This window comes from Chiloscyllium plagiosum, unplaced genomic scaffold, assembly GCF_037043375.1.
Source record: "Chiloscyllium plagiosum isolate Xiang-an unplaced genomic scaffold, Cpla_swu_hap1 HiC_scaffold_9, whole genome shotgun sequence".
Taxonomy (NCBI): Eukaryota; Metazoa; Chordata; class Chondrichthyes; order Orectolobiformes; family Hemiscylliidae; genus Chiloscyllium; species Chiloscyllium plagiosum.
Window position 1 is genome coordinate 3,976,745 of NW_028270147.1, and position 20,000 is coordinate 3,996,744.

General features: G+C 44.7%; 1 protein-coding gene across 2 annotated transcripts in view; it reads left to right on the top strand.

Annotated features, from left to right (window-relative positions):
* The window catches only part of col24a1 (collagen type XXIV alpha 1), a 454,588-nt gene that overhangs the window by 947 nt on the left and 433,641 nt on the right, over nucleotides 1-20,000 (top strand). The gene's annotated exons all lie outside the window — the stretch shown is intronic.

Below are 20,000 nucleotides of genomic sequence, written 5' to 3' on the forward strand. Positions count from 1 at the left end.
TTGCACCTAATTACAGCGCAGCTCAGGTCTGTAAACCCAGGCAATGCCTGTACTTGCCAGATCCTCCCTCCACCCCCTTCCCCCTCCGCGCGGGGGGTGGGAAAGGGCCAATCCCTTCCCGGATTTGGGAATTTCTTGCCAGCTGTTGCCCTCAAGGTGCACAGCAGGATTGCCCCCCGGGAGTTTTTCTACCTTGCCCTTTTTTTTCCCCCTTTAGGAGGGGGTGGGGGACTATCTAAAGGCAGCCGCCGGTAATCGGCAGGATCTTGTTGTTAGATCCGGGCAGATGTTCCAGCTGCTGAGCTCCGGTGATGCTGCAGTAGATCCCATCAGACAGTGTGCTCTGAACGGGCAGCAGTGAGGGGGTGGGTTAGGGGCAGTCAGTGCTCACTGGGAGACCAGGTCCCGGCACATCGACTCATAGAGATGGACAGCACGGAAACTGACCCTTCGGTCCAACCCGTCCATGCCGACCAGACATCCCAACCCAATCTAGTCCCATCTGCCAGCATGTGGCTCATATCCCTCTAAACTCTTCCTGATGAAGGGGCATCGCTCCGAAAGCTAGTGCTTCCAAATAAACCTGTTGGACTATAACCTGGTGTTGTGTGATTTTTAACTCCCTAGTCAGGGTTTAGATGGGCCGAATCGCCTCCTTATGCAGTAAACTAATTCTGACAGCTTGTGTAGTGAGTGAGACACTGATAGTGTGTGTCTGACTCTGAGACACTGTATGTCTGTCAAAATGAGTGAGTGTGGGTATGTGTGAGTGGAGTTCTGTGTGTACGTGTGTGATGTACAGAGTGTGCGAGTGTGTTTGTATGTGTGCCTTCAATGTGTGTGTGTGTGTGTGAATCAGTAGACGGTGGCAGTGTGTTAGCATCGGTGTGTGAGTGAATGAATGTGTGTACACCAATTCATAAAATCACACAGAGACCATTCGGCCCACTGTATCTGTACCCTCCCTTCTGCTCTTCGCTCGAGCTGTGCAATTTTCTGTTTCCAGTTTTTGAAAATGAAATGTGTTCCCACAGGCAATGCATTGCTGTTCACGCCTGTCAGCAATACCTTTACGTGTGTCTGTTAAATATTGAGATGCCTCTTATTGTTTATCGGTGATGGATTGCTGTTGTAAATCAGAAACCTGGAAGCCACACTCCCTACACTCGTGTTGGTCATGAAATGACTTTTTTTTTTAACTCTTTAAACTACTCTCACCTTCAACTTGCTGGTCTGAGAAATTATTCCCAAGTGACATACCTCGTTAAATTGACACATGGTTAGAATCAAAACGACTTCTGAAAATGCTGCTGCAGCCCCTGAAGGGTTAAGGAAGAAGGCTTCACTATTGACATTCACCAGCAGCGATTCCGACATAAATCAGAACACTTCGACAGCTTAGGGAATCCATGAATGAGAGTGAGGTAGCCCTGACTCGCCTCCTTCATGCCATTGACTTATCCATTCACTATCTGCGGGATTAATGGGGAGAGATTCCCGGGCTCGGTGGCCATTTCCAGTTTAAGAAAGTTAAAAATCACACAACACCAGGTTTAAGACAGGCAGTGTTTGTGTGTGTAAGCCGCTAATAGGATGGAGAGTGGGGGTCCGCTGATGTTCTCGATACTTGGGGTGAGTTAGGCCCAGTCTTCAGGTCTCTGTGTCCCTCTCGTTAAATCGGATCAGGGGTGTATGCCCCCAAGCCAACATCAAAACGCAGCTCCGGTGTTAACGTTTAAAACTGCTGGTGTATTATCCTCATCACAGGATGGCCGTGTTTATTCCGCTGATCTTAATCACCAACTCTCTCTACTTTTACTGAAACTGATGTGTTTGGTCTCTTATTATTGTTAGTAAACATAGCCATGTGTCATTACTGCACAACCGCGGAAAATTCGATGTTCTAGTTTCAAAGAGGTCTGGATTTTGCTAATATTAAACACACGGTATTTCCAGGGTATGTAAATCAGCAAGTTGTGTATTTGAAAACCAGAAATCCGCATCTCCTGCAGCTGAAAACACGCCATTGTAAAAGCTAAAGTTCTCAGATGCTGGAAATCTGAAATAAAAAAGAGAACATGGTGAGGAAACTCAACAGATCTGGCGGCACCAATGATTATTTGTCTGCCTTTTTTTCTGGTGATGCGTTTCTCCCAGACGATTGGAAAACCGCCATTATCACACCTAAGACAAGGAGACAACAAACCGGAAACTGTAGACCAGTTAGCTCAACGTCTGCTACTGGGAACTTTAAAGTCTGTAATAGCAGAGCATTTAGAAATGCAAAATATGACTAAGCAGAGTCAGCATGGTTTCATGATGTGGAGGTGCCAGTGTTCGATTGAGGTGGACAAAGTCAGAAGATACACCACACCAGGTTAGAGTCCCACAGGTTTATTTGAAATCACAAGCTTTTGGAGTGCTGCTCCTTTGTCAGGTCCTTCACCTGATGAGGGGCTACGCACCGAAAGCTTGTGATTTAAAATAAACCTGTTGGATTGTAACCTGGTGTCATGTGACTTCTGACCTTGCACAGTTTCATGAGGGGGATATGTGTTTGACAAATTTGGTGAAGTTCGTTAATGAGGTAACAAGCAGGCGAGAGAAACTGGATGCAGTGGATGTAATATATTTGGATTTTCAGAAGATATTTAACAAGGTGTCATACATAAGGCAACTTAATCAGAGCTTGTTGTGTTGGGAATAGTATAAAAGTGTGGATGGAAGTATAGCTAATTAATAGAAGACAGAGAATGTGGATAAAGGGGCATTTTCAGGACAGTAATCTGTAACTAGTGCAGTGCCACAGGGATCAGTGCTGGGGCCATAATTATTTGCCATGTATACTGATGACTTGGATGAGGAAACTGAATGTACTATAATGTGAGGAAATTGAGGTTTTGCACTTTGGCAGGAAGAATAGAGGAGCTGAATATTATTGAATTGGATCAGAGTGGTGCTGGAAAAGCACAGCAGATCAGGCAGCTTCCAAGGAGCTCCTCGGATGCTGCCTGACCTGCTGTGCTTTTCCAGCACCACTCTGATCTAAACTTTGGTTACCAGCATCTGTAGTCCTCACTTTTGCCTATTAATGAATTGGAGAAAGACTGTAGAAAGCTGGAGCACAGAGGGATTCGGGGGTCTTTAAAACACAAAAAGCTAGATCCATGTTCAGCAGGAAATGGGGAGGGCAAATGGTCTGAAGAAGGGTCAGTGGACTCAAAACGTTAACTCTGTTTCTCTCTCCACAGATGCTGCCAGACCTGCTGAGTTTCTCCCGCAATCTGTTTTGTTTGAGGCAAATGGAATGTTTTTTTTATTCAAAGGAAATCATAGAATCTCTACACTATGGAAGCAGGCCATTCAACCCATTGAGTCCACGTCATCCCTCCGAAGAGCATCCCAGACCCATTCCCTTACCTATCCCTGTAACTGTGCGTAATCCAAGGCTAATCCACCTAACCTGCACATCCCTGAACACTGGACTACAAACATAGGGAACCGACGTTTCGGGCATGAGCCCTTCTTCAGGAATGAGTCCTGAAAAAGGGCTCATGCCCGAAATGTCGATTCTCCTGCTCCTTGGATGCTGCCTGACCTGCTGTGTTTTTCCAGCAACACATTTTCAGCTCTGATCTCCAGCATCTGCAGTCCTCACTTTCTCCTACAAACATAGGAAAGTCTTGCTAAAAATATGCAAGGCACCAGTCAGACCACAGCTGAATATTATTGAATTGGAGAAAGACTGGAGAAAGCTGGGAATGATTTTGGATTTCTTATCCAAGAAGACATTTACTGACATTTGTAGGCAGTCCAGAGAAGTGTCAGTCAGCTGATCCTGGGTATGGTGGGACTGTCTTATCACAGGTTGAGTAGAATGGGCCTGTACTCATTGGAGTTTAGAAGACTGAGAGGAGACCATATAGAAACATACAAGATTCTTTGGGGACTTGATAGGGTAGATGTGGAGAAGTTGATTTGTATTGTGGCAGCACCAGAAGGTATAACGTCAGAATAAGGGGTCATCCATTTAAGACTGAGATAAGGAGGAATTTCTTCTCAGAGGGTAATGAATCTCTGGAATTCTTTCCCACAGAGGGCTGTCCAGGCTAGCCATTAAATATATTCAAGGCTGAGACAGACAGATATTTAATCACCAAGGGAATCGAGGGTAATACCAAAAAGGCAGGAAAGTGGAGTCCAGGGTTATCAGATCAGCCGTGATCTCATTGAATGACAGGCAGACTCATTGGGCTGAATGGACTGCTGCTGCTCCTTTGTCTTATGAGAAATAGAATTAAGGTTTTGTGTCTGATATGCTGCTCCTTCAGAACTCAATTCTTTTTATATTGTACCATAATATTATTTTGGGAGGATCCTGAAATCGAGCAGCCTGATTGGTCTAGAGGAGGGCTGTGTACACACTCTGCCTTTCTCGTTTTGATTAATCCTGTAAAGCATGTTTCAAACATAAATTATGTTGGACAGAACCTGATAGACATTCACACAGCCTCCATTCAGTTACTTATTTTTTCACATTTGTCAAACATTCTGCATTCAAACACCCACACCAAGGATTTGAACTTCCTAATTATAGGATCATAGAATTCCTACAGTGCGGAAGCAGATCATTTGGCTCATCAAGTCCACACATACCCTCCAAAGAGCACCCCACCCAGACCCATCCCATCTTATCCCTGTAACCCATTTCCCCGAGCTAATCTACTGAACCTGCACATCTTTGGACTGTGGAAAGAAACTGGACCACCTGGAGGAAACCCACGCAGACACAGGGAGAACATGCAAACTCCACACAGACAGTCGCCTGAGGGTGGGATCGAACCCAGGTCCCTAGAACTGTGAGGCAGTAATGCTAACCACTGAGCCACCATGTAGGATGACAATCCCTGTGCTGTTCTGATGCGGCAGGAGGAAATGAGGACTGCAGATGTTGGAGATCAGAATTGATAAGTGTGGTACTGGAAAAGCACAGCCAGTCAGGCCGCATCTGAGGACCTGGAGAGTTGACGTTGTGAGCATAGGCTCTTCATCAGGAATGAGCTCTCCTGCTCCTCAGATGCTGCCTGACTGGCTGTGCTTTTCCAGCACCACACAGTTGTGATGAGGTGCGAATGTGTCAAATCTGCCAGTTTTTGGATGAGGCACTCAGTCAAGACCCCTTTTCCTTTCCCAGTCCCACATGGTCTCTCTATTTGAGGAAGAACAAAGTTTATTTGATGTTCCCAGTTGTTATTTATTGTTGAACCAGTGCCACTAAAGCACATATGTGGAAGTCCCAGTGTTGGATTAGGGTGGATAAGGTCAGAAGTCACATGACACCTTCGACAAAGGAGCAGTGCTCCGAAAGCTTGTGATTTCAAATAAACCTGTTGGACTGTAACCTGGTGTTGTATGATTTCTGACTAAATCACAGATTAACTGATAATTGTCACCTGGCTGTTGTTGGGATCTTGCAGTATATAGGTTGTAGGCCACATTACCCAATCTACATTTTCTCTAATGCATTATGCAAAGTCCTGAGTTTGCAAAAGTGCATTTACATGTGTATACTTTTTAAATTCAATCGTGATATGAGCGTCACTGGCTGGGCCCAGCATTTATTGCCCGTCCCTAGTTGCCCCTTGAGAAGGTGGGGGTGAGCTGCCTTCTTGAACCGCTGCAGTCCATGTGTTGTAGGTAGACCTACAATGCATTAGGGAAAGAATTCCAGGATTTTGACTCAATGACAGTGAAGGAACAGCGATATATCTCCAAGTCAGGATGGTGAGCAGCTTGGCTGGGAACTTGGAGGGGTTGATGTTCCCATGTATCTGCTGTCCTTGTCCGTCTAGATGGAAGTGGTTATGGATTCGGAAGATGCTGTTATCCTTTGGTGAATTTCTGCAGCACATCTTGTCGATATTTCACACTGCTGCAGTTGGTGGATGTTTTTGGATGTGGTACAATCAAACAGGCTGCTTTGTTCTGGATGGTGTCAAGCTTCTTGAGTGTTGTTGGAGCTGCACCCATCCAGGAAAGTGGGGAGTATTCCATCACACTCCTGGATTGTGCCTTGTAGATGGTGGACAGGCTTTGGGGAGCCAGGAGGTGAATTACTCGCCACAGTTTTTCTAGTCTCTGACCTGCTCTTGTAGCCACCGTGTTTATGTGGTGAGTCTAGTTGAGATTCTGATCAATGGTAACTCCCAGGATGTTAATATGTACAACTCAATGGAATTTCTTCTTCCACCAGAAACTATTTTACTCCCATTTTTAACCATCACTTTCAACTCAACTGTTGGAGGCAGATTCTTTCTCCAAAGGGCCTGAGTGAGACAGATTTTTAAAAATTCACAACAGTCAATGGTAGATTTATAGTCTTGCATTTATAGATTTCAGACTAACCTTTTAATTCCAGTTTTAGCACTGAATTTAAATTCCATCATCAGCTCATGTTGTGACTGTAAGAGGAATACTATGTTTATAAGCAAGCCATATTCCACCACTCATCCCATTAGTATGAATGTTTCAATTCAATCTTTATGCTAGTCCTTTTGCATTATTATCCAAAATGCTTCCACCAGGCTCCTTTAAAGAACTCAATATAGTCCTCTTATTATAAAAGAATATTCACTCTTTTAAAAAAAAGTGGCAAACAAGGAAGTTACAATCTGAAATTATCCCTTTATCTCAAAAGCAGACACACTCACACAACACAAAACACAACCCACTCTGCAGAGATAGTGTTTGAATAAAAGACAAAAGTGTAAAAGAGAAATACTCCTTTGGGCCAAAGAAAGGATAAACTTTGATGAATCCTCATAGTTTGCTGGATTTCTGGTCAACAAAATCGAATTGCTAACAGCCATAGACTGATGGAAGGCCTTCAGTTGAAATTGAAATCAAACTGGGTCCGAGTCTTTGGGATGTGGGCATGTTGCATGTTTTATAAGGTAGCCTGAAATGATGATATTTGGAAACTTTATCAAGATTGCAAAAACTTCTGCTCAGAGAGGGAGAGAGATGTACAGCTCATGGGTTTTTCTTCCTTTTGATTGCTCACTTCTATGAAGGTAGAGATCAAGTCCAGAAGGGTTGCTAGGCCACCACCAACATTTCAAAGCTAGATTTCCCATTGGTTCAGGGCCATAGGCTGCATCTCATGTCTCTCTGAAATCTTTGCTTGTTTTCTATTTTCTCCAAGTTCACTCAATTTTCTGCCGAGAGTAGGTGAACCACTCAGCTCTATTGACTTCATTTCTAAGAAACCACATGGAAAAATCCCTTTCCACTTCAGAAAGCTACCAAATAGTTACATACCCTTACATCACGTTATCCATAAATACTTTTGTGGGATTTGATCCATGTTCACCAGAGCACTGGCCTGGGTCGAGCCCAGTGACATTACTACTCTGCCTTCCTCTCCCACCCCATTGGTTGATCGTTTGCATTTAGTTAGGTTCGGACTCCCTTTAAAATTATATTGTCGAGACACTCACTGAGTAGCACCATGCTCCAACTGTCTCATCCAGAATTCTGCCGCAAATCACATAAATCACTCCGACCCCTGTTCTGGTCAGGCAATGTCTCAACTTCCAAATTCTCCACATCTTGTTTTCAAATCCCTTCCTGGTCCTGCTCTCCCCTCCCAATTTCTGTCACCTCCTCCTGTACTACCACTCTGTGAAATCTCCATATTCCCCCAGTTCTGGCCTCTCGCGCATCTTCCTAATTCTAATGGTTCCATCTTTGGAGGCTGCACCGTTAGGTGCTCGATCTCCTAACTTTGGACCTCCCTCCTTAACCCTCTTATTCTCTCAACCTCTCTCTCCTTGTTTAGACTGCTCCCCAGAACCTGCCACCTTGACTATATTTTTCCCTTCTCCTGTTAGATAATTATCTCAGTGAAGTGCCATGGGACGTTTTCCTTCAGGTGTTACGGAGATGCAAGTCGCTATCATGGGGTTAATATTGAAAAGACCAAAGGAAAGAGACACTCAGATAAACGAACAGAATTGTTTGATTTTGTGATGGTGGGAATTGGTTCTACATGAGTATAAGGAAAGGTTTGCATTTCTAGTACGTATTTTGCAACCATGGAATGTTCTGGTTGTTGCATCCAATGAATCTGTTTTTTTGAAAGTTGGTCAATGATGTTACAGACAAATAAAGAGCAGAAGGAGGCCATTCAGTCTCTCGAGCCTGCTCTACCCTGCCATAAGATCAGGGTTGATCTGAGTGTAATCTCAAACTTATAAAAACCTTTCACCTCCTTACTTTCCAAAAATCTATCCACCTCTGCCATAATTATTGCAAACTCTGCTTCCACTGTCTTTAGAGGAAGGGATGATGTTGAGGTGCTGGTGTTGCACAGGGGTGGACAAAGTAGGAAGTCACACGAGTTATACTCCAACAGGTTTGTTTGAAATCACAAGTTTTCGAAGCATGGTCCCTTCACAAAGGCGCTACATTCCGAAAGCTTGTGATTTCATATAAACCTGTTGACTATAACCTGGCGTAGTTTGACTTCTGACTTTGAGGAAGGGAGTTTTCTGGTCCTTCTGAAAAAAACACTTCCATCTCTGGATTAAATGAATGACTCTTCATATTGAAAGTGTTTCTGAGTTCTAGATTTTCCCAAAAGAGGAAGCATTCTCTCCGTACCCACATGATCAGGATCTTCCATGTTTCACCTCTCTTTATATTCATCTCTCTCCACCTTCATATTTCAGGTATTAATCTAGCAAACCTTCTCTGAATTGCTTCCAATACATTTTCATCCTTCCTTAAACAAGACCATGACTGTACAGGTGACACTGGATGTGGTCTCACATGCTCTGAAGCATAACCTCCCTCCCTACTCTTGTATTCAATTTAGTAATTCAATTTGATCCCTCTATAAATTTTGTATCAGTTTGAAGTCAATATTGCTATATTCCCTCATTGCCAGATGTAGCAGAACGATTCTGAAATGTAGACAAAAACGTAACACTTTCTGTAGTTGAAATTTGACGGACGCAGAATTAGACAAATAAGTTTGAACAGGTTTCTCTTCACATAGTTCACATTTGCCAGACTCAATTTGTTGCATGAAAAATAACTTTATTTTTTTGGTTGTACAGACAACGGTTTGAAGTTTGTGCTGCCTTATATCTGCACTACATTTGGCAAGCACCATTTCTTCAGCTGTGAATGCAGTCTTTGCAATGTGAGCGAGCTTTGCAGCTTTCAGAATTCATGGGTTTTGCATTATCATGAATTCACAATGTTTCAATCACAACATAGGCAGACCTGCATTTCCCAGGCTCTTTATCCAACATCACAATATCCCAAAGTGTGTTTCAAACAATTAACTTTAAAGTTTGTTGCTTTTAAAATATCAGGAAATGAAGCAGGCAATTTGAATGGAGCAAGTTCCCACTGCATCGTGATTTTAATCAGTTTTGGGTATTTTTGGTTGTGGAATTATATTGGCAAAGGTAGGACACAAAAATAATGCCACCGGAATTTGCAATTGCATCTAACAAGAAGACAGGATTTGAAACAAAATCTCAGAAAACCTTTGACAGTGCAGTACTCCCTCAGCACTGACCCTCTGACAGTGCAGCATTCCCTCATCACTGACCCTCTGACAGTGCAGCACTCCCTCAGTACTGACCCTCTGACAGTGCAGCACTACCTCAGCACTGACCCTCTGACAGTGTGGCACTCCCTCAGCACTGACTCTCTGACAGTGCAGCACTCCCCCAGCACTGACTCTCTGACAGTGTAGCATTCCCTCAGCACTGACCCTCCAACAGTGTGGCACCCCCTCAGCACTGACCCTCCGACAGTGTGGCGCTCCCTCATCACTGACCCTCTGACAGTGCAGCACTCCCTCAGCACTGACCCTCCGACAGTGCAGCACTCCCTCATCACTGACCCTCTGACAGTGCAGCACTCCCTCAGCACTGACCCTCCGACAGTGTGGCACTCCCTCAGCACTGACCCTCTGGCAGTGCAGCTCCCCCTCAGCACTGATCTTCCGACAGTTCTGCACTCCCCCAGTATTGACCCTCTGACAGTGCAGCGCTCCCTCAGCACTGACCCTCTAACAGTGCGACACTCCCTCAGCACTCATCTCCGACAGTGGCGGCACTCCCTCAGCACTGACCCTTCAGCAGTGCAGCTCCCCCTCAGCACTGACCCTCCGACAGTGCAGCACTCCCTCATCACTGACCCTCTGACAGTGCAGCACTCCCTCCGCACTGACCCTCCGACAGTGCGGAACTCCCTCAGCACTGACCCTCCGACAGTGTGGCAGACCCTCTGGCAGTGCAGCTCCCCCTCAGCACTGACCTTCCGACAGTTCTGCACTCCCCCAGTATTGACCCTCTGACAGTGCGGCGCTCCTTCAGCACTGACCCTCCGACAGTGCGACACTCCCTCAGCACTCATCTCCGACAGTGGCGGCACTCCCTCAGCACTGACCCTTCAGCAGTGCAGCTCCCCCTCAGCACCGACCCTCCGACAGTTCTGCACTTCCCCAGTACTGACCCTCTGACAGTGCGGCTACCCCTCAGCACTGACCCTCTGACGGCTCTGGTTAGTCACTACTCCCTGTTGAATTCAGTACTGGTCATCTTGAATAAATGGTATGTAGTTTTAAATTTCCTTCCAAGTGGTAATAAAGTCTCTTCATTGTCAACTCCATAATTCTGAAGATGCAGATGAGGTCACCCCTCAACACGTGCTTTCTATGAAAAAGGCACTGTAACTATCCATTCCTTCCACCATGCATGCTCAGTAGCAGAAATGTGTGTTTTTTTTCCAGTGTAATGTGGTGCTTCACTTGGAGCTGGTGCACTTTGTCACTGACTTTGTGCCCGTTGGCAAGGTGTGCTTGGCCAGCTTCCTAGGCAGCAGCAGACTCATGGAGGTCTGGATCTCCCGTGATCTGATGGTCTAACACTTTGGGCCAGGCGGGAAGCCTCTCCCACAATCACACGAAAATATCGTTGACAAACGAGTTCACGATGCTCATGACCATAGAGGATATTTGCCCTTTTTTCCTTCAATCATGGTGACAGCCAACTTTCAGACACAATGTACCAGCTACAAGGTACACTGCAGAAATTCACCAAAGATCCTCAGACAGCACCTTCCAAATGCATCACTACTTCCACCTTGAAGGACAGGGGCAGCAGAAACATGGGAATATCACCCCCTGAAAGTTCCCCTCCAAGCCACTCAACACCTTGACTTGGAATTATATCACCGTTCCTTCACTGTTGCTGGGTCAAAATCTTGAAATTCCCTCCTTAAGGGTGTCGTGGGTCTATCGACAGCAGCGATTCAAGAAGGCAGCTCACCCCCATCTTCTCAAGGGTAACTAGGGATGGGTAATGAATGTTGGCCCAGCCAGTGACGCTCACGTTTCATGAGTGGATGGAAAAACTCTATCTGTCTACGGATTGGTGTGACTGTTCAGTTTGCTGTCAAGTGGGATAATCTTTGATCCAGTTCACCCAATGTTCCAGTGTCCTGTTTGTAATGGGAAGCTGAGAACAGTATGCAGTTCTTTAAGAATGGTCTTGCTGTGGTATGTGATACAAAGTACAGTCAGACAGAAGAGGGATAATTGAGTGAGTATTCGTTTGAGATTATTTAATGGGGTAGAAGGTTTCTGTGGTGTTTGAGACCTTGACCGATCCTGTAACTAAGGAATGCCTTATTGGTTGTTGAATTAATGCTACTTGATCAATATTACTTGCACTGAGCAGATGCAAAGATACTTGTGGAATTGTTTTTTGTTTAAACAGGGATTATATGTTTGTCCTGGAACCCCATCCAGGACAAACATATAAATAGAAAGCAGGAGGCAACAGCTTCGCTTCTCTTGGAGGTCGCCACTGATGATGTTACCTAACCAGGTAATGAAACATCTGGATATCAAACCTACAGCTCAGCGAGCAAACCTACACCCTAAAGCTCAACCTGAGCTACAAACCTTCACAAACCTTGGAGATGGGTAAAATCTCTAAATTTGCAGATGATGCTCAGCCAGGGAGAATGATGAACTGTGAGGATGATGCTGGGTGACTTCAAAGGGACATTGACGAGTTGGCTAAATGGGCATATGCCTGGCGGTTGAATTTTGATGCAGAGAAATGCGAGGTAATGTATTTTGGTAGAAGAAACACAGAGAGACAATACAGGCCACAATGGTACAAACTAGAGGGGAGTATGGGAGCAGAGGGACCTCTGGGTTCATGAGCATGATTCTCTGAAGAATTCTCTTGAAGGCAAATTAAAACAGTTGTTAAGAAGACTTATTGGATCCTTGCTTTTATAAATAGAAGCATGGACTATAAAATCAAGGAATTGATTTTACACTTTTACACATCATCAGTCAGAACACATTTGGAGTATTGTGTATAATTATTGAAGGAAGGATGTTAAAGCCCTGGAGAAAGTTCAAAGGAGATTTACTAGAGTGATCCCAAGAATGAGGGCTTTTAGACACAAGGAAAGATTACAGAGATTGGGTTTATTGTTCTTGAAGCAGGGAAGGTTAAGAGGTGACCTTATTGAGGTGTTCAAAATTATGATGAATTTTAAAGAAGGATATTCTGTTTCCACACCAGTTGGTTTGTCAGTAACTGGGGGTCATAATTTCAAGATTGTCAGCAAGAGAACTAGGAGAGACATCTTTTTTCAGAGAGTTGTTAGGATTTGGAATGCACTGCCTGGGAGAGTGGGGGAGGCAGGTTCCATAGGATATTGGATAGGTATTTGAAAGGGATGAATGTGGAGGGTGACTGAGAACGGGACTAGCTGGGTAGCTCTTACAGAAGTCGGTACAGATATGATGGGTTGAATGGCCTCCTTCTGCACTGTAAATTCTATGATTCTATAAACTTTGGAGACAAATTTCCCAAATGGATTCACTTGTGACTGTCTTATGTTAATGGTCCCTAATTCTGGTCTTGCCGCACTGGGGTCTTGAGGTGGTGATGGTTTGTAGGTAATAAATTTCATTGGACTAGTAATTCAGCACCCTAAGCTAATGTTCTGAGGACGTTGGTTCAAATCCCACCATAGCAAATGGTGAAAATGGCGTGGTGGCTCAGTGGTTAGCACTGCTGCCTCACAGCACCAGGGACATGGGTTTGATTTTACACTCAGGTGACAGTGCGGAGTTTGCATATTTTTCCCGTGTCTGCACAGGTTTCCTCTGGATACTCCAGTTTCCTCTCTCAGTCCAAAGAAGTGCAGGTTGGGTGGATTGACCCTGCTAAATAGCCCCGTAGTATGCAGGATAGGTGAGCTAGCCATGAGAAATACAGGGTTACAGGGATAGGGTTGGAGGTTGGTCTGGCTGGGATGCTTTTATGAGGGTCAGTGTGGACTCGATAGCCCTAAGGACCTGCTTCTACACTATAGGAATTCTGTGGAAAATTGAATTCAACAGAATCTGGAATAAAAAGCTGGCAATCATGTGAATAATAACCTTTGTCATTAAAACCCATCAGGTTCACTAATGCCCAATAAGGAAAGAAATCTGCTGTCTTTAATTGTTCTGACCTATATGTGACTCCAGACCAACAGCAATGTGGTTGACCTTTAACTGACGTCCGGGCAATTACAAATGGGTAATAAATGCGGTTGTTTCGCAGCATCACCCACATCCTATGGATCAGTAAGGAAAAATGGAAACACCTTCTCTAAATTCTTCTTGGTCTTTTGTTTGCCAGAGACAAGGTTACCAGTTGGAGCAATCTTTCCTGATCAGAATAACCTTTAACTGTTTTGATTCTGTGCTAGTGCTCTTTTGTACATTGCCTGTGCCTCAGTATCATAAAATCCCTACAGTATGGAAGCAGGTCATTTAGCCCAACAAGTCCACACATACCCTCCGAAGAGTAACCAGATCCATTTCCTTACCCTATTACTTTACATTTCCCCTGACTAATGCACTTAACCTACACATCTCTGAATACTACGGACAATTTAGCATGGCCAATTCACCTGACCTGCACATCTTTGGATTGTGGCAGGAAACTGGAGCACCTGGAGGAAACCCACGTAGACACTGGGAGAATGTGCAAACTCTACACAGACAGTCACCAGAGGCTGGGATTGAACCCAGGTCCCTGGTGCTGTGTGGCAGCAGCGCTAACCACTGAGCTACCATGCCATGTCCTTCTTAAGATATAGAGTTGAGAACTGTGCACATGACTGCAAGTGTTCTCATTATTACCTCATGAGATGGAGTGGTCATTGGCACGTTCAGCATTTATTGCCTATCCTTAATTGCCCTTGAACTGACTGATTTGTTTGGCAATTTCAGAGGGCAACTAAAAGAACATAAGAACTAGGAGCAGATGTAGGCCATCGGCCCGTCGAGCCTGCTCCGCCACTCAATAAGATCATGGCTGATTTTTTCGTGGACTCAACTCTACTTTCCTGCCTGCTCACCATAACCACATTGCTGTGGGCCTGGGTCACTGTAGGCCAGACCGGGTAAGAATGGTAGATTCCTTTCCCTCAAGGACATTTGTGAACCAGAGTCATAGAGTCATAGAGATGTACAGCATGGAAACAGACCCTTCGGTCCAACCCGTCCATGCCGACCAGATATCCCAACCCAATCTAGTCCCACCTGCCAGCACCCGGCCCATATCCCTCCATACCCTTCCTATTCATTTACCCATTCAAATGCCTCTTAAATGTTGCAATTGTACCAGCCTCCACTACTTCCTCTGGCAGCTCATTCCATACACGCACCACCCTCTGTGTGAAAAAGTTGTCCCTTAAGTCTCTTTTATATCTTTCCCCTCTCACCCTAAACCTATGCCCTCTAGTTCTGGACTCCCCGACCCCAGGGAAAAGACTTTGCCTGTTTATCCTATCCATGCCCCTCATAATTTTGTAAACCTCTATAAGGTCACCCATCAGTCTCCGATGCTCCAGGGAAAACAGCCCAGCCTGTTCAGTCTCTCCCTGTAGCTCAGATCCTCCAACCCTAGCAACATCCTTGTAAATCTTTTCTGAACCCTTTCAAGTTTCACAACATCTTTCCGATAGGAAGGAGACCAGAATTGCACGCAATATTCCAACAGTGGCTTAATCAATGTCCTGTACAGCCGCAACATGACCTCCCAACTCCAGTACTCAATACTCTGACCAATAAAGGAAAGCATACCAAACGCCTTCTTCACTATCCTTTCTACCTGCGACTCCACTTTCAAGGAGCTATGAACCTGCACTCCAAGGTCTCTTTGTTCAGCAACACTCCCTAGGACCTTACCATTAAGTGCAAAGGTCCTGCTAAGATTTGCTTTCCCAAAATGCAGCACCTCACATTTAGAAGGGCTTTAACAACAATTGTTGATAGTTTCACAATCACCATAACTGAGACTATTCGCAATTATTAACAAAATTACTGGAGCCAATTTTAAAAAATATTCATTCACTCCTGAGATGCGGGTTTCACTGGACAGGCCCAGTATTTATTGCCCGTCTCTAGTTGCCCTTTGAGAAGGTGGGGATGAGCTGCCTTCTTAAACCACTGCAGTCCATGTGTTGTCACTAGACCCACAATGCTACTTGTGGAGGAATCCAGGATTTTGACCCAGTGACAGTGAAGTAATGACGATATATTTCTAAGTCAGGATGGTGAGTGGCTTGGAGGGGAATTTCCAGGGCACAGTGTTCCCATGTATCTGCTGCCCTTGTCCTTCTCTTCCCAATAAAGGATTTGAACCTCTGCCCTCCCTACCTTAGACTATTATTATTGCAGTGACATTACTGGTACTCCATCACCAACGTGGTGTGTGTGGTCCCAGTCTCATCTAATCAAGGTTTGGAACGTGACTCCTCTTCCCTGTAGTTCAGTCCCTCGATAATGAAAGCCTGTTCTTTGATCTTTTTAATGACAGTGTTCTCCTGTGTTGCTAATTTTAGTCATTTGTGCAACTGTATCCCTTCATCCTGAGGTCCAGTCCCCTTGTTAGGCATTTTCCAAATTTGCCAACATACACTTATCATGTCTCAGATCCCCTCAAGGAAAGCACATTGGGTCACTTATCCCCTGGAGTTTAGAAAATTGAGAGGTGATTAAATCAAAACTAGGTTTTGGAATTTTCTGCCACAGAGAGCTGTAGACATTCAGTCATTGAGTATAAGCCAAACAGAGATTTTTGGTCAAAAGTATTAAGGGGCCACGGGGACTGTACACGATGGTGGAATGGGTAAATGATAAGCCATGGTCTTGTTAAATGGGAGGGGCCAGACTGGGATCGTTGAATGATCTGTTTGAGCTCTAATTTCCTCTGTTCTCATAAACAGTCATCTTCTGTAATAGGGTTATGGTTAGGGTGCTGGAAGATCACATGGTTCTATCTGGGTTAGGGTTAGGGTGCTGTAAGATCACATGGTTCTATCTGGGTTAGGGTTAGTGTCCATTAAGATCCCACAGTTCTATCTGGGAAGCAGAGAAGGTCTTAGAGTCATAGAGTCAAAGAGATGTACAGCATGGAAACAGACCCTTCAGTCCAACCCATCCATGCCAACCAGATATCCCAACCCAATCTAGTCCCACTTGTCAGTACCTGGCCCATATCCCTCAAACCCTTCCTATTCATACACCCATCCAGATGCCTTTTAAATGTTGCAATTGTACCAACCTCCACCACTTCCTCTGACAGCTCATTCCACCCTCTGCATGAAAAAGTTGCCCCTTAGGTCTCTCTTATATCTTTTCCCTCTCACCCTAAGCCTACGCCCTCTAGTTCTGGACTCCCCCACCCCTGGGAAGAGACTTTGTCTATTTATCTTATCCATGCCCCTCATGATTTTATTAACCTCTATAAGGTCACCCCTCAGCCTCTGACGCTCCAGAGAAAACAGCCCTAGCCTATTCAACCTCTCCCTATAGCTCAAATCCTACTAATTTAACAATATCCTTGTAAATCTTTTCTGAACCCTTTCAAGTTTCACAACATCCTTCCAAAAGGAAGGAGACCAGATTTGCACGCAATATTCCAACAGTAGCCTAACCAATGTCCTGTACAGCCGCAACATAACCTCCCAACTCCTGTACTCAATATTCTGACCAATAAAGGAAAGCATACCAAATGCCTTCTTTGCTATCTTATTCACCTGCGACTCAACTTTCAAGGAGCTATGAACCTGCACTCCATGGTCTCTTTGTTCAGTAACACTCCCTAGGACCTTACCGTTAAGTGAATAAGTCCTGTGTCTGGAAATGCTGCAAAACATGAAGGCAGCCCGTTGATTGTGTGTCCTTCATTCTCAGCCTGCTGTGTAAATGCAGCTGCCGGGCAATCAGATGTGGTCATAACTTGGGGGCTGGATCGCACCAGGGTAATAAAACATGCGATTTTCATTGGCTGGAGACAGATGGCCAAACGAGTCATGTCAGTGATAAAGAAGGAGAGTGTTTCAGTCTGTCCTTCAACAGTCTGATCATGTTGGAGCTATCATTAGGAAATGACGTGAGACAACTTGGCAATGTGAGGGTTGTGGGAGCACCTGGGAGTATCGTTCCAAAACATCACAGTAAAAAGAATTCACTGCAGGAAAACCATTTCCATTGACCTTACAAAGGAAAACAGTAGCCAATCAATTTCAAAAGAATTAAAACTGATAAATAAGTTTATGCACATGCAGGAAACTATTAACTTGGAGATGAGATACATTCCCTAAAGCAGAGGAAGTGCTCTGTGAATGGGGAGGAAGTGATACGGCAATACTGTGACTTGTTTGTAATCTAGTAACCCAGGCTAGTCCCCATGGGCTGTGAGTTCAGATCCCAGCATACTCGCTGGTGGAATTTTGATCCAATTATTAAACCTGGAATCAGAACCTAGTTTCAGTTGTAGAAGCTATCTGTCTTGGTTGCACAAACCCATCTGGTTCACAAATTGCCCGTTAAGGAAGGGGACCTGCAGTCCTTCCCTGGTCTGGCCTATACTGTGACTCCAATGCAATTGACCTTGACTGCCCTCTGCAACGCTTGAGCAAACCACTCTGTGGATGGGTAATTAGGAATGGGTAACAAATGCTGGCTCAGTGAGTGATGCCCACAACCCAGTAAAGGAAGAGGAAACAAAAACTCAGGATGTGTCATTGTGTTAAAGAAAGAAAATTACAAATCTAGGAGCAATAATACAAAAGAAAAAGGTGCAATCAAAAGACTCCACCCAGTGATGAGTATAAAAACCACCCGAGTTTATTTATGGTTTACATTTCTGCTTGAAGTAGTTTTCACAATCATAGATCTGCCATGAACCAGTGCAGGTGAACAGTACAATTAAGTGAATTTGTTGCTTTTAAAATCGATTCAGAAATCTTTCTTGATGTGCTTAAGAATGGAATTCCAGCACAGTTTGATTTAATGAAGCTGAAGTGGACTTAACACCAGAACACACATTCACAAGGATGTGCCAAACTGGAGGCCACAGGTCACAAATAAATCCATTTGGGAAGTCAGGACAAACTGGTCGAGATGGATAATACGATTTGCTTAGAGAGGAGCTGGAGAAAAACGCAGAGGGAGAAAGGAATAACAGATTATGGTGACAGGATATGGTGAAGAGGAAATTATAAGGATGTTTGGAACTGGCACGTGATCCTGCTGGGATCTTCTTTGGTCGATGTTTTGCCATGAACCCTCCCTCTATTACCCTACTAAGAAAGAGGCTTTCTAGTGTGAACTGGTGAAGGATTAACTGCAGTGAAGTTTTCAGCAGGAGGGGCATGACCCTGAGTAACAAGAGGTAGTTTGTTACATAACAGTAAAATAGCAGGTTACATTAGCTTAGTACCTGGGGGTTCAAGTTCATAGCTCCTTAAAGGTGGAGTTGCAGTGTATCAAAAAGTTTGGTACACTGGCCTTTCTTGGTCAACGCACTGAGTATAGGTGCTGGGAGGTCGTGTTGCAGATGTACAGAACATTGGTTAGGTCTTGTTTGCTGTCGCACAGTGGCAGGGACCCGGGTTTGATTCCAGCCTCAGGCACAAACGGGGAGTTTGCACATTCTCCCCGTGTCTGTGTGGGTTTCCTCTGGGTGCTCCAGTTTCCTTCCATAGTCCAATGATGTGCAGGTCAGGTGAATTGGACATGCTAAATTGCCCGTAGTGTTCGGTGTAGGTTCGGTGCCTTAGTTAGAACATAGAACATAGAACATTTCAGCGCAGTACAGGCCCTTCGGCCCTCGATGTTGCGCTGCCCTGTCATACTAATCTGAAGTCCATCCCACCTACACTATTCCATGTACGTCCATATGCCTGTCCAATGACGACTTAAATGCACTTAAATTTGGCAAATCTGCTACCGTTGCAGGCAAAGCATTCCATACCCTTACTACTCTCTGAGTAAAGAAACTACCTCTGACATCTGTCTTATACCTATCTCCCCTCACTTTAAAGTTGTGTCCCCTTGTGTTTGCTGTCCCCATACTTGGAAAAAGGTTCTCCCTGTCACCCTATCTAACCCTATGATTGTCTTGTCTTAGTAGGGAATGTAGAGTAATAGGGGAACGGGTCTGGGTGGGTTACTCTTCGGAGAGTTGGTGTGGACTTGCTGTGCCAAAGGGTCTGTTTCTACACTGTAGGGATTCTATTCTAATTCTAATTTTAATTCTTGCTTGGAATACTGCATGCAATTCTGGTCTCCCTGTTATAGGAAAGATGAGAAACTTGAAAGGATTCAAAAAGATTTACAAAGATATTGTTGGGTTTGGGAGAAGGAGAGGACTGCAGATGCTAGTGATCAGAGTCAAAAAGTGTGGTGCTGGAAAAGCACAGCTGGTCAGGCAGCATCTGAGGAGCAGGAGAGTCAACGTTTCAGGCACAAGCTCGACATTCCTGATGAATAAACAATGTCTTTCTCCACAGGGTCGGGGAGTTCAAAGCCAGTGGGCATAGGTGTAGTGTTGAATTGAAATGGATTGAATTGAATTGAATTTATTGTCACGTGTACTGAGGCACAG